The sequence below is a fragment of the Phyllostomus hastatus genome, unplaced genomic scaffold, assembly GCF_019186645.2.
Source record: "Phyllostomus hastatus isolate PE091 unplaced genomic scaffold, TTU_PhHast_1.1 phas_contig_159, whole genome shotgun sequence".
Classification (NCBI taxonomy): Eukaryota; Metazoa; Chordata; class Mammalia; order Chiroptera; family Phyllostomidae; genus Phyllostomus; species Phyllostomus hastatus.
The window spans coordinates 25,764,127-25,780,386 of record NW_025333640.1 but is presented as its reverse complement, the minus strand read 5'-3'; the positions used below and the strand labels follow the sequence as shown (position 1 = coordinate 25,780,386).

General features: G+C 43.4%; 1 protein-coding gene across 2 annotated transcripts in view; it reads left to right on the top strand.

Moving 5' to 3' along the window:
- The window catches only part of ARHGAP10 (Rho GTPase activating protein 10), a 236,185-nt gene that overhangs the window by 43,277 nt on the left and 176,648 nt on the right, over positions 1–16,260 (top strand). The window lies entirely within an intron of this gene.

Sequence of the window (16,260 nt, the reverse complement as noted above, 5' to 3'; positions counted from 1 at the left end):
TGTGACACAGTGATGAAACCATTTCTTTGAATCAGAGTGTTTCTGTTGGTCCAGGAGAAAGGATTCAGCCGATGCCGTGGGAGTCTCATCAGCTCTCTTCCTAACGGCGGGGGTTGTTGACGGCTCCCATCAGGTGTTTTTTTTTATTAGCGGTTAAGGTGTGTTCTTAATGAGCAGAAAATTTTTCTTTGCTTTTTTTTTTTTTTTTTGGTTAAATCCTAGTGTCTTAGCTTGCATTGTGTAACAAAATACAGAGTGAGTGGCTTAAACAACAGACATTGTTTCTCCTAGTTCTGGAAGCTGAGAAGATCAGCATCAACTTCACAGCAGATTTGTTCCTGGTCATTTCCTCTTGTAAGGACACTAATCCCATCAGAGGGCGCACCCTTATGACTGCATCTAAACACGAGTTCCTCCCAAGGCTCCTTCCTTCTCCAAATACCCATCACATTGGGACTCGAGGCTTTAGCATATGTAGGGACACACACACACACACACACTCTCTCACACACTCCATAATGCCTAGTGAGACTGTGTTTAAATGGGCTATTGGGCAGAAAGTATCTTTTCAACTTAAGGGAAGATCCAGCATGTCAGTAGTTACTATTCATGCTCACAAATATTCAGAGACGTGGTTGGATGTATTTGAAAATATTCAGAGATGGCTAGGTTAATAACGTGACTATTTTTTACAGCGTGTCCAGTTTATTCAGTAAATATTTGCGTGTGTTTTGTGAGTCAGGCCCGGGGCTGGGTTACGGGCCACTGTGATAGTGCAGTAGAGCCGTTTGTCGGGAACCGTTCAGTGGGCAGCGGTCAAGTTCCGCACAGTTGTTTTCTTCCAGTTTTCTTTCAGGTACGTTTCAGCAAGTCCCAGGCTTGTCCTCCTCTCTCATATTCTACACATAATATGTAGATGATACAATGAATACTTAAGTGTCTACACTTGGCTTTATCAGATTTTTATCGTATTTGAAGAAATCATGTGAGAATATTTTTTAAAATATGAGAAATAAACCTCACTGGGACTTACCCCTGGTGTGCCCCTCTGTCCTGTGTATCCCCCTTTCTAGAAGGGACCACTGTCCTCAATTTGGGCTGCAGCATTCCCATGCCTGTTTTATACTTTTATTATGTATGTGTGAGCTTATGAGCAATATGAAATATATCATTTTTAAAGCTTCATAACAGATAGCAAACTACATATATTCTGTACATTCAGAGAGAAAAACAGCCTCATTATTTATTCCTCTTGGTATATATATATATAGCTCTAGCTTTTTTTTTTTAAAGTAATGTATGTAGTAACCCATTGTATGATTATTCAACATTATATTAGTCTGTTCTAAGGTTGTCAGAAAACCTAGGAATGCTCCCAAATTTCAATTATTGTAAACGGCACTGCTGTGGACCTTCTTGTACACGTCTCCTGAGGTGTGTCTGTGAGTGTCTGCTCCCAAATTTCCATGATTGTAAACAGCATTGTCGTGGGTGTTCTTGCGCATGTCTCCTGAGGTGTGGAGTTGTCTCTGTTACATATGCGAGTCAGGAATTGTAGGCGATAGGATGAGAGTGTCTGCAAATCCAAGCTTGTCTCTAGCTTTGCTAGATAGTGCCCCAGTGCTCTGCCCAGTAGCCATTCACCTTCCCCCCACCCACACTACTTCACCACTTACTTTGAATCTGCCTCTTCTCCTATATTGGTATTATGAAAATTTTGAATTTTTGCCCATTGGTTGGGTATAAAGTGATACTTTATTTCTATCTCTGAAGCTGCATGTCTTTGATTGGGTGTGCTTGTTTTCCGTTCAGGCTGTTGCTTCTGTGAATTGCCTGTTCATAACACACCCCCACTGCTTTACTGGTGGCAGTGTTGGGACTCAGGTGCCGAGAAGTGATTGATCATAATCTTGGTTCATGACATACTGTCATCACTGTGTTTGGCATGGCCCTCTCATTCATAGGTTTAATGTGATGAATACCTGGGAATTCATCAACTTCTGACACATGAGCAGCACCTCACATCCGCCTGTGCTTCTCCCTGTTCCATCCCTCGTCTCCTTCCCCCACACATACTGTCCTGACTGTGATCATTCTGTATAACCTCTTCTGTACAGTCGTCTGCCTTCTGGGCCTTGCTTTCCTCATTCTCCATTATTAGTATGATTTGTCCATGTTGTTGCATTGGCGTTGGTCCATTCATTGTCACTGTCATACAGCATTCTCAGGTGGTGGTATTATTTTTCTCATTTCACATTTGAATGAGTTTTGGGGGGTATTCCCAGTTGTCTGGAGCTGTTGCACTATTACAGACAGTCACATACATGAATCTGGGAGGCCACCATCCTGATGGTCTCTTGTGTATTCCCTGGAAGTAGCAATGCTGGATAAAGTGTTTTGATGTTTAACTTTGTTAGCTAATGCCACTTTTCTCTCTGAGTTGTATACCATTTATATTCCCACGCGCAGAGGATCAGGTTGCTCCAGAGCTTCTGTTCAATTTGTAGTTGTTTTTGCATACATAATTGTCATTAGTAAACAGGTTTTGGTTTGGTGGACTTGGGTGGTGAGGTTTGGTTTTCTTGTGCTAAGGCAGCTGGTGTGGAGTGTGTGGTGGAGGAACACATGAGCCTACCCTGCTAATAGTTGGAGTTTGTTCGGGTTTATGAAAAGAACTTGACCTTGGCTGGCTGACCAAGCGGACTTCTGTCGGTTTGCAAAACTTCATGTGTATTTGATTATTTTTTTTATATCTGTAATCATGTTAAATTGACTGGCTTTATAGTCTTGAATGTTTGTTACCTAAAATTTATGGTAGATCTAATCTCTGCTTTTTTATAGCATCTCCTCTGTTTGGTTCATGTTGGATTGTTTCCTTGTGTGTACTTTAGTTTTGGGTTGTGAGCTCTCACTTGGGCTTTATCTCCGGGAATCTGGGGGACCTGGGTGAAAGGTATATTACAATAGAGAGTAGGGGTTTTAATTTACAAATTACTTAGCCTGATGGATAACATTTAACACACGTCCTTTTAAATGCACAGATGTAATTGTAAAAAAAAGTATGGAAAAATCTCCAGAATTTGACAAATCAAAAGACATAATTGCAGAAGAGTACACCAGAGATGAACTTTCAGAAACACACTGCTTGGAGTCTTAACACCAGTATGAGAAGAGAGAGAATGGAGCCCTGAGCAAGGAGTCAGGCCTGGGATCTCCCTCCGTATTGAGTAGCCAGGGCCCTCCAATGGCTGCACCCTTGTGGAAGGAGTGGGCCAGAGATAGCTTGCCCCCCAGCTCAGAAATACCAAGAAGTTTATCCATCTTTGCCTGGGCTCTGGGTAGGGGGTAAAAGTGCTCTGATCTTGTCCTAAAGTTAGAAAGCACAGAGGTTCTTAGGGTTCAAATATATGCCACCGAAATTCTCCAGGAATTAAGAGTAAAAACCAATCCAGAGCCAGTGATGCCCCTCTGCTGTGGTGTCTCATGGAAACAAACCGGGGGCTGTTTCTGTGTCTTCCCCACTTATAGTAAACTTCTTGGAATGTGGGAACCTGATCCAGTGCACCTTTGCACAGCAGTGTAATTTTGCAATGAATGGGTAAGTCAACAAGTTAGAACCACATGGGCCTTTTTAGCAGAACTTAAAGTTCACCCGCAAACATGTTAAAGTATAAAGCTTGGGAAGGATATTCTTTTGCAGTTCAAGTTTCCTGCAGATCCTTCTTCCATTCTTAGACTATCCTGCAGACCACAGAATCAGCAGCATGTAGGGAGCATCTTTGCTGTTGTCTGTGCTCTGAAGGACGCAGACACACGTGTGCTCTGCCCCCAGGGAGTTGTAAGTGTAGGGAGTGACCCACTTGGACGTTAAGTCTTAAAGCGCAAAGTGCAAAATAAATGACATAGTGAATTTTCAAAGTAGTTTCGGGATCGCAGGGGTTGTATGTGATTCATTTCGCCTGCAGAATTGTTCATTCAGTGAACATTTAATAGTGCTTCTCATGTGGTTGGCGCTGGGAGGGCTGTTAGAGTTTCTAATATTTATTACATGTTCACCCATGTATTAGGCAGACAGATTTTTATAAACAGTTAATCTCTGCAATGCAGTTTTAATTCTCGCAACATCCTATGAAAAAGGCCCTGTAATTATCTTCATTTAAAAACTTTTTATTGAAGTTTACCATATATATATATAGAAGTATACTTTCATGTGTGCGCAGGGGGTGGACTTGCGTGAATTATATATACCCATGTAACCAGCACCCAAAGCAAGAACAGACTAAATGTTGTAGACTCTGCAGAAGTCACCCTCATGCCCCCTCATGCCCCCTTGACTCCCAGCAGCAAGTTTTTCCCCGATCTTGTGTCTGGTTCCTCACGTTGGGTCCGTCTGCCCTTGTGGGTATATCCTGGCCCCCCTTGTTGCTTCTTGTTGGTGGAGCTCCCGACACATCCCCCTTCACATGGTGTAGGACTTGTCTGCTGCTGCCACTGGGACCCCCCTTTCATTTGGGGGTAGGAATGAGGCCACATGGGCTGTCTGCTGTTGTTAGGATGGGGTTTGGGGGTCCAAATGACTTTCTTCTGGGGTGGGGGGGGCAGGAATGCCACACGCCCTCTGCTGTGCTGTTTTTCCTGTCCTAGAGTCACAGATGGGTTTGCTTTTTCCTTAGCACCTTCGAGGCTTCTCCTTTGCTTGCCTCTTCTGTTACTTCCAGGGTTTTTGGAGCTTAGCAGGGAGGGGCAGAGAGAAGGGCATCTATGCTCTCTTGCTCCTACTCATTCCTTCTTAAATGTTGGATTTAAAATGCAATTAAAGTGAAAAGTTCAGCACTTTTTTCTGTGTAGAGAGGCATGTACTGAGCAGTCTTAGTGGTAAGGAGGCTTGAGACCGAGTCAGGTTACATGACTGGTCCAGGGCTCTCATCGCTAGTTAACTGCAGAATCCAGGCTAGAGGTGGGATTCTGGGGAGCAATCCAGTACTGTTTGTGTCATCGCAGCAAAGGAAGTCCGAGAGTTCTCTAGAAAAGCAGCAAATCATTACAGTGCTGTCATGCTCTGGGTTTTAGAACATGAACACACTGAAGAATTTGTACCCAAAATGGAAAACGTATCAGAATACAAGAAGAAAAGAACCTAGTCCTAAATGATACAGACTGAGATGGAATGCCAGGCTGTATACTTCTCTCCATTTTAACACTAGTCATTTTTTTACAAAGTCTAAAGTAATACACCTCCTGTTTGTACTCTGAAACATTGAATGACCTTCTTAGATGTCCCTTCCATTTGTATTCTGTTTCAGAGAGAGGAAAGAACATAATTAAGATTGGTGGCACCACCCAAACAAATTAAGATCATAATTTGGCATTTCACATAGCCTTTTATCAGATAATCTTGGTGCACTTCATAGACATTAGATATTTCTCATACTATTTCCCCCCTGTATTGCAGAGTCAGAGAAATGGAGAAAGCCAGAAGTTAACTTTTCAGTTGTTTGTAATTTTTTTTTCAAGGCCTCCAGGGTTTTAGAGAAACTAGAGTCAGAGCCGACCTGAAGCCAGAATTCTCTGGGGACCTGAGATGGGGAGCAGTTCTTCCCCTGAGACTTTCCCTGAGGCACAGCAGGAAGGAGGTACAATACACAGGACTGAACCTGGGCTCTGTTTAATGTCACTGGGGTGATAATGACCAAGGGGGGGCCGAAGGTCAGCACGGGCTCCCTTCTCCCTTTGCACACTCACTCCTCTGTTTCTGCTTTTCTGTTTCCTTCCTCTTCCCCAACATTGAGTCTTGCTGTGACAATAAAATCTCTGAACTCTGAGGAAGGGAATTAAGCATAAAGGGCTTTGGAGAACTCTTCCCAGCTCTTACGCTAGAACTCTAGTGCAGGCAATCCGCATGCTAAAAGCAGTTGTTTAGAATTTGGTGTGTAATTTCACAGAAGGTCCCATCCAGTATGATGGCATAATTTTCTAACCTGTCTTCTTTGCTCCATGTCGTTGAGCTATGATGTGAAAGGTGAAGTGGTAGTATCATTGCCAGTAACTCACCAGGTGTTGATTGGTCTAGAATTGAAGAATGTGAGCATGGGACAGAGCCTTTGGGACCATGATCTGACAGCCCACCCTCAGGAAGGTGTCTCCACAGGGCAAGTGGTGGTGAGGCCTCCTCATTACCTGCCATGAGGGAGCCCACTGTTTTATAGTCGGTGAGTTGTGCTTGTTCCCTGTACTTCTACCTGTGGTATTGGCTTTTGGATGAGTCTCTAGGACCATGAAAGGTGAATCTAAGAATTGTTCTAACTAATGTCCCTCAAAATTCAAAAACAGATGTAATGACTCCCCCTTGCCATGATTGTGTCTTAACTGATGGGATTTTTCAGGCTCCTTGTCATCTTGATATTTTTTTTTCTGGATGTTTGGTTTTGCCCTTTAAAATGTGGCCCAAACTAAACACAGTGTCCCAAAAGTTTGCTTACTTCTTCTGGGAATGTTATTTCTTTAAAAAAAAAAAAGACCCTAAAACACAAAAACTTAAAAATAAGCTTGTAAACATAACCATTTTATGTGCTTTATCCATGTATAGAAAGGGGCATTTCTGACCTTGAACCTTCACCCACACTTTCTGTGTCTGTTTCCTCATTAGAAGAGGAGGGGCAGCCACATCTGTCTTGCAGAGCCCTTACCTGTGTTAGAGACCATGCATGTCAGGGGTCCGGACATGGACGGTAAATCTCTGGCCACCTGGGTACAAGGAGTGGGAGGTTTTAAGTCACTGTATGGTGCTGCCATTTTTGTGTTATCTCTGTGAACCAACCCATTTCTCCTTTTCATGACCACCTCTGAGTGCCCAGGCTCTGTGGCTCAGGGCCCCTCCCTCGCTGTACACAGATGTGGGTGCAATATGCAAAGGCAGGGTATCAGTAAATTCCATTTGCCACTTTCTCTTCATTTCTAACAAAGCCGGTCCTTAGAAAATCAAAGCAAAAGAATAATCTAGAAATTAGAATTAATCAGTTTACTCATATTGCTTATAGGATGGATAGCAGGCCTATTTAACTTTATGCTAATAAGGATCTAGAGGATATTATGCTCAGTGAAATGTCAGCCAGAGAAAGGCAAATACCATATGATTTCACTTAGATGTGGAATCTAAAGAGCAAAATAAACCAACAAACAAAATAGAAACAGACTCATAGACGCAGAGAACAGACTGATGTTTTCCAGGAGGGAGGGGTGTTGGGGGACTGGGCGAAGAAGGTGAAGGGTTTAAGAAGTATAAATTGATTGTTAGAAAATAGTCATGGAGATGTGGGGTAGAGCATGGGGATTATATTCAATAAATATTGTAATAACTGGAAATACCAGGGGAACACTTTGTAAAGAATGATTATCATTATCTAGCCACTACATGTTACACCTGAAATTAATACAAAGTACTACTCAGTGTAAACTGTAATTGAAGAAAATGCTGGTGTGACAATGTACTGATTTTATCCCCATTAAGTCACACATGTGACTTGGAGTAGCAGTGACCTAGGGTAGCATTTTTCAAATGATGCTCTTGATCGGTGCTTGTCTGCAGATTGTTGGCAGCGAGGAGGTAATGGGTGTGCTTCCCTACCACCCCCACCACTCACTCACACGGTGGAGGTGTAATATCTTACTGCAAAACAGTGTCTGCCAGACTAAACAATGCGCTTGGTGACTTGGTGATTTGTTTGCGTTTTGTCCAAATTCCTTGTCTGGCAGAGACCTTGGGACAAACAGTTCAGGGTCTGGCAGTTTGAATGGCCCTGGCCACATGTACGACAAAATGTTCTTGTCACCCAGTTCTTAGCAATGCGGCAATCAGGTTTCCAAGCCTCTAGTGGATTTGAAACCAGGTGAAGAGATGCCACACGAATTTGCTGTGCCATTAAGTGCCATTTAGTGTGTGAGCAAGTAACTCTGGTGGAGTCTGGAGACGAAAGATCATGAGTTGGGGATCTGACCTGTGTTTAATTCTGGGTTTACAGTGTGACCTATTAAGTCCTGGCCCCATTTATATGATGGAGCTAGATTGAGTATCTACCCCATAGGATGCTTCTAAGGATTTGGGTAATAGTTATATAAAATATTCATCATAACAGTAGATACTTATTGTTGTTAGGAAGAATTATGAAATGTTAAAATTATGAAAAAGAAAAATAAGCAGGGTGATTGTTGGTGTATTAGGTAATAAATAAAAGTGTGGCATGAGACCCTGGTTCAGACGTGGCCCGGAGAGACAAAGGGACAGAATGTGGAAGAGATGCCAGAATTTAGTTTTTTTTTGTTTTTTTTTACAGAAAAAAAAATCACATTTAGGACAATTAGAAGATATTTAACCAGAATATTTGCAAAAATGGGAAAAAATTGGCTACTTAAAAATATACAGAATTCAAAGTCATAATCCAAAACAGAGGCCACAAAAGTAAGAGGGAAAATATTTAAAACAAAATTACATATCAAACTTGTAGAGAGGGAAAATACAGTACATTAATGGGGAGTTTATGCCATAAGAATTCTTGTTAAAAGGGAAATAATAAAGATTAGAAAGTACAAAACTCAATTTTGGAAAAAGTCAATCAAATACAGTAATTTTTACAGAATCCTACTGTATTTGATCCTGTATTTTGCTTCCAGGAAGTCACAATCAAGTGCTGTGGTGCATAATCAGGCTCAATTCGAGAATGTCTTATTAGTCAGGTTTGTAACTTACAGGTTTGAGCCTTCGGTTTCTAGGGTTATATTTGGCAGACAGTGCATTTTAAATATCATTGGGAAGGAATTTATGTCTTTGTTTTATCCACTTGCAGAAAAATAAAAGGAAACTCAATATTTCCTTTTGGAAGCATTCCTTTTGGAAGTTTTCCATCTCTGATTCAGCCTCCCCCTGCCCCCCTTTACACTAACTGTCCCTGTGATAAATTTGCTTTCTGTGACATAGCTTGGAGAATAAGGGACTTGGCTAATTCTTGCTAAGAGTCCTTTGAACTGGAGCCTGGAAGTCATTAACGGGCCAGAAAGATTCATCAGGGTCCTTACCATTCCTTTGCTTGTATGTGTGGTTTGGTGGGAGCAGGGTAATCGATAATGTAATGAAACCGAGAAAAATAGTAATAAAAAGTTTAACTGGAAAAATATACTTGAGGAGCATGTAGATCTTTGGTCAGTATACAGGCAATTATTTCTTATACATCTTAATGTGGTTTTTTCAGTTAGGTACTGATTTAGAATAAAAACCTGTTAAAGTTAGAATGTACTGCAGCTGTGTGCTTCTACCATCTATACCTCTAGGGACTTGAGCCCTCATTGTAAAACAAGCCATCAGAGATGAGCCTGCTGGCGCTTGAGGACCGTTTCTAATGCAGGTTGTACTTGAGTTCTGGAGGAGGTGGGAGAAGAGGATTCCAGGCAGGAGGCAGTGCATATATACAGAGACCCCAAGAAAAGAAAGCATTTGGGCTTTTTCGTCCCCATTCCAGGAATAGAAGGGAGGCTGATAGAAGTTGGGGTTCAGTGAGCTCAGGGGGTGAATGAAGGAGGCTGGAGAGCCAGCCAGTCAGAGACCAGATCATGTGGCATCTTTTAGAGCTTTGGTGAGGAGTTCGGGTTTTATCCTAAGTACAACAGAACGATGTAGAAGGATTTCAGTGGGACAGTAAAGGAGGTCCAATGTGTAGTTTCGGTTAGCTGCTGCTGCTGCTGCTGCTGCTGCTGTGTGGGAACTGGGCAGACGGGGAATGAGTGGAAGCTGAGCGGCCAGTCAGAAGGTGGTGGCAGGATTAACAGTGGAGACAGACAAGTAAACAGATCCCCGGGGCATTTTGGATGGAGAGTGGATGGTAGCGGGTTACGGTAAAGGGAGGAATCAGGATGGTTTGTCAGAGGACTACCTCTTGCCAAAATCTGACAGCCTTACAAAGCATTTGGTGCCGTGGAGCATTCTCAGTGTCTTCTCTGAATCTGCACTCTTCCTGTCCCTCGCTTTGGCTGCCTTTTCTGAGTCTTTTCTTCTTCTACCTCTTCCTTTCTCCATTCGTGTGTCATCTTTGTAGTTTATTTCTCTATTTTCACCTCTAGAATTTCTGTACCTTCTCTTCCTAAAAACAAAACAAAACAAAACAAAACTCTTTATTTCTCTCCAGTTACCTCTCTGCAGGTAGTCAGTACAAGCCTCTGGCCTTGACCGCTATCTGCAGCTGCTTTTCAGAACTTCTGTTTGGTTCATAGGCTGCTTTCTGAAATACCTACAATGCAGTTATTTGTTTCCTCACCTCAAATTGGCTTCCTCTCTTGACTTCCCTTTTTCTTTTTACTGGTTCCACCGTTTTCTGTCACCCAGACAGGATAACTTAGTAATTTTTAACTTAGTAATTACTTAGTAATAACTTAGTAATTACTAATAACTTAGTAATTTTTGATTCATTATTTTTCTTCACTGCAATTTGTTGTTTAAAATCTGGTATCATTTCCAAGTTGTCAGGGAAGAAGCCAGAGTTCGGAAAGGTTGTCACCTGCTCAGGGTCACCCAGCTGGTCACTGGTGACACCACTGTGTGAGCCCAGGTCTGACACCAGAGCCCATACTTGCAGTCACTGTGCTATAGGCCACAGAGGTTTTGTGATAAGGATTTCCAAAGGACACCTAACCTCACTTTGTTCTGAAAATATGTCTGATTTTCAGAGGTTGAGATCATTGCTATTAACAAATCATACTAGTTGTCTGAGTGTTTTCTCTGTGACCACTGTGCGTATTGCCTCTCTTTTATTAGACACAAAATAAATTTATTAATTTGCTATGCGAGGCTGAATTGCATGTTTATTAGTCACTATTTCTTTTGTGAATTACATTGATGATGATGATGATTTTTAAAATAGCCCTGAGGTAAAAAAAACACAAAACAAACCAAAAACAGCTTGGTAAAGATGAAATAAAATGTGTAATCAGTCTTTTAAGTTCTGCATCAGAAATTGGATTGAGAATGTCTTATATGTGACCTCTAAGTTTTAAAGGAAGCTTTACATTAACCATCTTACTTTTGCATCTGATCTTTATAAACTCTGGAAGTGGCAGGGCAGAGTCACCTGTTTGTGGGGGACTGAGGCTCAGCCAGAGAGTGCACTGGGTCTGAGGGGTACAGACGTGACTTTATTCATGCGGACGTAAGTCCGAGAACAGGACTTCATCGCCATACCCCAGACCTTTCTGTACTGCTTGAGAATGTGGGTGAGGGCAGTAGCCCAGACAGTGACCCTCAGTGACCCTTCGATCTTGGAGAACTGAGCCCAGAATGTTGGGTCCCTGTGACGTCAATCTGGAGAGTCTTTGAGTTCATCCTGACAGGGTCTGTTATTTCATTAACCCGACATATATTAGTGGAGCATCTCCTCTTTGCCTGGTTCCGTGGCTGCAACAGTGAACCAGATGGATAGGGAAATCCTTGACCTCAGAGATTTTACATTTGGGGTCCAGTAGAACCATCCTGGTGGGGGGTGGCTCACCTTTCTTGACTTCCTCAAGTTCAGCACCTTTCTTTGTTTCCTGGTTCCCTGCCTTGTTGACTCTCCCCTACGGTGTTTAGACCACCTCTGGCCTGTTCTTTATCTTCAGTGTTCTGCTACTAAATCGAACAGCTTATGGTGATGACGGGCCTTCTGTTATTCTTGGTTTCACCATTTCCTGTTTGCAACTCTGAATCCTATCCTAAGTCTGGCTGTCCCGGGCTGGGCCTCGGGCCACGAGTGTTCTCCTGTGGGAGCTCTCTTCTGTCCCCTTTCTGTCTTGTCGTGGTAGCTCCCTGTTGGAGCACTGACCATCACTTCAACGCTTGTGTGGTGGAACAAGTGTAGAGTAAGTATGAGCTCACTGTGTGTGATGGGGTTACTGCTCCCCAGGAAGTTTGGTTTGCTAGAGGCACATGGTTTGCACTTGTATAATTCCTCAAGGCACAGCCCTGGTCTGGGAATCCTGTCCTTAAGCATGGCCACTGTGTTAGCCAGGGTTCTCCAGAGAAACTGAACCAGTAGTCTATATTTCTATACGTATACATATGAAGTGAGATTTATTGTAAGGAATTTGTTCCTGTGAGTATGATGGCTGAGAAGTCTTATGATTAGATATTCGCTATCTGCAAGCTGGAGACACCGGAAGGCCAGTGGTGTCCACTCCACGGAGTCCAAAGGCTGAGAACCAGGAGTGTCGATGGCATAAGTCCTCGTCCAAGGGCAGGAAAGACCGACGTCTCAGCTCAAATAGTCAGGCGGAAAGAATGAATTCACATTTCTTTGTACTTTTGTTTTATTTGGGTCTCTACCAGATGGGATGGTGCCCACCCATACTGGGGAGGGCCACCTGCTTTGGTCAGTGTAGCCATTGAAATGTGAATCTCTGCTGGAAACACCTAGAAGTCAGATTTAACCAGATACCTAGGCCTGCCGTGGTCCAGTCAAGTTGACACACAAAATAACCTTCATGGCCATGTTATCTTATACCTCTGCCTTTCCTGACAGTTGGGTAGCATTCATTTTGTTTCGGCTCTAACCACTTTTTTTGATCATAAAAGTAATGTATGCTGAGTGAAGACTATTTAGAAAATACAGAAAAACGTAAAGAACATACAAAGAACTATTGGTTAAGACTTGGGGGACTTACTGCTGTATGTGGACTCATGTGTCTTTCTCACACTTTCAGTGATTTTTATACACTGATCGTATGTCTTAATTTGTGTGATACCCCCTCCCTCCTTGAACTTGGGTAGTTTTTGGGAGGTCCAGACTGCGTCAGTCTGTCCCAAGAAGCTTGGATTTGTTGATGTGCTGTCTGTGATCTTGGTAAAAGTTGACCTTGCCCTCGAGAAAGCAGGAAACCTACAGGCAGACCTCACTGCCCAGCCTGCACACTCCTGTTCTAACCACCACTTTCGTAAGCTTACTGCGTTTCTTCTTCCAACAGGGCCGTGTGCTCCTCAGGGTGGCCCTCTGTCACCCTGCCCTTCTGTTTGGAGAACTTCCCTTCCCCAGGGGCTCTCTACCCTAACCCTCACCTCTCCTCTAACAGGACAATAGGATCAAGATATTGTGATTACTTACATCCATTCTGTAAGGGCATTGTAGGGAAAGAGTCTTGTGGCCCAGCTGTGGCTGGGGTAGTTTTTGTTCGTATGGAGAGACCGCCTGCTGTGATGGTTTACAGAGGGCTGGCGCCAGGTTCAAATCCCGCCTTGACCATTTCAACCAGTGTGCCCGGTCTGTGTCTTCCTGTCCTTGTCTGTAACATGCAGTAACAGATGCTTTCCTAATCGGGTCCAGTGAGGATCGAATGGACTAATACAGGCATAGGAAGTGCTAAATAAATAGTAGATGGTTACTGAACACACTTAAACCATTTGGAAGCACTGGGTTTGGAAGAATTTTCTGGTCAGTGATGAGTGTTGCCATTTCTTTTGGTGAGCATAGTTCATCATGTGAAAATGGACTCGGGCCCTGCCTGCTGCAATTTTTCAGAGGGACTGGTTTCTGCCTGTAGGGGCTTTCTGTGGAATGTTATGTGTTAACATAGGAGAGTCTTAAAAAATTGTTTTGCATTTGCTGGCCTGGGACCTGACTTGTCCCTCGTGGCATCTGCTGACCTCATACGTCACAGCTCCTACCAGGGACAGTGGCTGTGCTCACAGGTCCTGCTGAGCAGAAAGCACTTGGAGAACCATGTGACATCTGTCCTGTCCCTGAGCTGGCTCACTTGATTGGGGTGGGCCATACGACAGCTACTTCTGTCATGGCCTTCTGCGGGAAGAAAATGAGCTGGGCCCATTTGATTCTCTTGAAAACATTAATTTGGGAAATAAGAAGGGGAAAAGCAGCGGGAACAGAAGTGAAAGAATGCCATAAACTAATGTGAGGACGATGAGAGGGCCCTGCCAGACGATGGCAGGCAGCAGCGTTCCCACAGGGAGAACTGGTCTGACACAGAAGAGGAGGAGCAATTGCAAGAGATTCAGCACTCAGCAAGGAGCAAGTTACGTTAAGAGCAGAGATCAGGAGAGAAGATTCTAGGGGTGGGCTGTAAAGCAAGTTCATGTTGTATTGTGGGCTCTTTGCAATTGTATTTTCATGGTTTGAGTCTTTATTCCTTGCGTTCAACAGGCCCTAATTTACATAGGTCATATGGTACAGTTGACTCCTGAATGTTGGGTTTGAACTGCACAGGTCAATAAATAATGTATCACACTGTAAATATATTTTCTGTTCCTTTTGATTTCGTTAATAGCATTTTCTTTTCTCTAGTTTACTTTATTGTAAGAATGCAGTATATAATACCTGTAACACACAAAATATGTGTTTATCAATGTTACATTATTGGTGAGGCTTCTGGTCATCAGTAGGCTGTTGGTAGTTAAGTGTTCAGAATTCAAAAGCTGTGTGGGGGTTTTCAGTTGCCTGGAGGGCGGGGCTGGCGTCCCTCACCTTCACGTGGTTGGAGGACCAGCTGTCCTTATTCCCATCTAAGGATGCCCACGTTTTGTTCCTAGTGCGTTGACTGTCTCTCCTACAGGTTACAGTGACTTAAACCCACTTTCAGGATGCTGTTCTAGCCCTCCCATTCCATGCTGTGTTTTCCTGATGACTTGAACGTTTGTTATTTTTGTTTGCTTGTTTTGAGTTCGTCCTCCATGAATTTCTCTGGAGTTCGAAATCTGGACCCCTCCGTTCCTATGCACTACATAGAGGTGGTCCCTCCCGGATGGAGGGCATGAGCCCCGTGGGGCAGCCGTCATGTCCTCTTCGCATTTTTTCATGCACACCGGGCCGTGCCGCCTGAGTGGTGTCTGCAAGTCGCTGGGCGTCTCCAGTGGCATGTCTCTGACCTCTGGACCCTGGTTTAACTTGGGCACCAAAGGGGAGGCTTTTAGCCCCTTCTTTGAGTGAGTCTTGTTTTACCCTCTTAAAAATTTGTTTTAAAGAGAATACATAATAAAGCATTTGAGAGAAATGGGGCAGTTATGTAGTGTCTTGGTTTTGTTGGACAGCTGAGTTCTTGTTGTGTCAGAAGGGTGGAAAAGCTCATATGCATTCAGCCAAAATAACGCCTGATGTCTGAATCCCTACTAATACTTATTTTGGGCCTTAAGCGTATACTGTGCTTAACAAGGTAGCTTGTTTGGACATTCTCCCTGTTTGTGGTTTTTTCGTTTTCTCCCCTATCTTGAAGATGTTTTGGAAACCACTTTGTTTGCTAAGTTACTATATTCAATAGCAAAATGTGTGAAGAATGTGGTGTTTTGTCATTGAGCTTAAATCCCTGATCTGTGAAAACAATAAAAAAAACAGAATAATGAACAGTCCTATACCCTTTCCTAGACCCACCAATTGTTTACAATTTTGTGGCATCTGGCTCCTGTCTTTCTCTCTGAATGTACATTTCCCAGGTGTCTGTGTCCCAGGCTGGCCTTTGGGGGCAGTTCTGGGGTCAGCCACCTATTCCTAGTTGTTCCGCCCTATGAACTTTGAGTAGGGTCACGTGCTACAGCACCTCCCAGTGTAGGAAGTGGGGACTCTGGGCCAAGCAAATTGCTTCAGAAAGTGAGAGGTCATGTGTTATTTTTAGTTTATCGATGTTTATCGATGGAAATTTCAGTACATTCTATGTGTCTTGCCCAGAGCCACAATACCTGGGTGGTGACAGAGACAGTATCGGGACCTAGGCCTGTAGGGCTACAGCGCCTTTCTTGTTTTCCTAAACCCCACTGCCTCTCGTTCATTGTTTCTCTGATTTCTCATCTGTAAAATTGGATCCTTAGACTACATTGTCTCTAGGAATACGTTCCCTACTAAAGTTCTTTATTTGAGGCCGTGACTTGGTATCCAAATGCCTCCCGGGGTCAGGAAGATGCTTGAAAGGAGGCCAGTGACCATGGGGAGTAATGGGACTAGTGGTAACCAGAGGGTTGGAGAGACTGAGATTAGAATTTTAATGGAAGGGGTGGCTAAACAAGTAAGTCCATAGTGCCACCAGCTTCTGGCGCTCAGATTTAGGCACCTCCCTGTACACGTCAGACTATCCTCATTTTCAGCATGCAGTCTTGGCAGTGTACTGCTGGTCAGCCTATCAGCCATTCTTGTTTTCCATGAAGCATAATTAAGAAGACGCAGGATGAGAGTGTGTTGGCCTGGACATGTTTACATACTTTTCCGTGTTTAAGCACTTCCACAGCCCCCAAACACACACACACACACA